The 1,683-nt window shown below is 36.3% G+C and overlaps 1 protein-coding gene across 1 annotated transcript in view; it reads right to left on the bottom strand.

Annotated features, from left to right (window-relative positions):
• LOC119588083 (rab GDP dissociation inhibitor alpha-like) overlaps positions 1 to 1,683 on the bottom strand; it is a gene marked incomplete in the record, with an annotated part of 16,862 nt that overhangs the window by 13,974 nt on the left and 1,205 nt on the right.

Raw genomic sequence — 1,683 nt, 5'->3', positions numbered from 1 at the left:
CCAAAACTTGCTCACACTAAACTATGTTCTCAAGGAAGTATATAATATGTTCTCAAAGTTTGTTAGTAATGGTCCTGTTCTTTATATGTAAAGTCCAGTTTCAGATCCACTGATGGGTTCACAGTCACTATATATGGTTGGCATTATGGTTTTTCTTTACACTGAAAACTGAAAACCCACAAATACTTTATTAATACAATGCATTCACAATGGCTTATATAAAGGTTTCATTAAATTTCAGAAAGCCTCTATCTCTTGAAAATGCTTCTACTCAACTTTGTGTTTCTGACATCTTCATTGGCAATAAAAACTTTTTTTAGATTTAAAGGTCACCAAAGCCCATTCACCTGAAGCAAAAATACAAAAGATCTTGGTCCTTACATTTGCTTTGGGTAACCTTTATAAAACTTGAACCATCAATACCTGCTCAAAGTTAATCCCTTTGATGGTTGCTTTGGAATCCAGTACTCTCTCTACCTCGGTGATTTCAGAGGCTCTGAAAACCAACTAGTCCCCCTTTTCACTGACAAAGAGGAGCAGTTTCATCTTCGTTTTTGTTCTTAATCCCTTAAAAACACAGAATAATGAATATTCATTCTTAATCCATATTCTAATTTTCATTTATGTGAATTTGGTGCTTGCAGGATTTTCTCAGAGCCAAATGAAGCACAGGAATTACTCGAACAAAAATTAGAATTTTCATCACATGCAGCAGTAATAGGTGCTTCATATAAAACCAAATATATGTAACACTTGAGAATCACAATGCATTGGTCCAATCTTGCAACCTGTATTTCCGAGTATTTTGAAGAGAAAACATTTCAAAGTCTTTTTAAACCACCTGCTACAAATCCATTCTGACAGCTACATTCCACACAAACATACCTCCAATCCTAGAACACTGAACAAGGTACAGTTTAATTTACTATACATGGTCTAGTCTCCACTGTAACATATGGAACCGCTGAGGCCAAAAAAGAAAAAAATCTGCACGAATTTCAATCTGATTTCCACTCCTTTCAAACCCCAAAATGTCCCACACCAGAAGAGTAACAAATTACTATTCAGACACCGAGTGAATGCAGTGAGGAAAAATCAATACCTGAATGAGGTACTGCATATCAAAGAGGCAAGCTGCAGCAGCTGGAAAACTGCAGAGTATACACATTTCTGTGCATGATTTTGTGCACATGTAACATGGAAACATGTATATATACACGTATTACACATTATAGAAATCAGCACAGATAAATATAGAAGACACGAGCAGTGGTTTGCAGACTTTCTTCTAATTACATCCAAATCCACTTGAAAGTTTGTGTGATTTTTGATAAACCTACATTCCAAAAGCCGATCCAACAGTGGCATAATCCCATTTGCCACACTTTAAACTCTGGCAAAGATTGCTAATTCATCATTGTGTATATTTATGCACATGAGAGCTTGGACTGGTTCTTTAAACTGGCTCCTTGATAGAAAACTGCTGGGAAGATTTACAAGTTCTATTTTGCAAAAATACACACAAGGGCGATTTCCTGGCCTTTGCCAAAGCACCGACTGGCACTAGGCAAGAGATCTATGCTCATGCACCCCCTAAACATTTCCAAAATGTTTTTAGGCTAATCATTGCGTCAACAAAATGTGGTAGACCTACAAAGTCAAGAACAAGATATTTCAATTTTC

This window comes from Penaeus monodon, chromosome 23, assembly GCF_015228065.2.
Source record: "Penaeus monodon isolate SGIC_2016 chromosome 23, NSTDA_Pmon_1, whole genome shotgun sequence".
Lineage (NCBI taxonomy): Eukaryota > Metazoa > Arthropoda > Malacostraca > Decapoda > Penaeidae > Penaeus > Penaeus monodon.
Note: the sequence above shows the minus strand (reverse complement) of the source record. Positions and strands in the feature narration are given on the sequence as shown.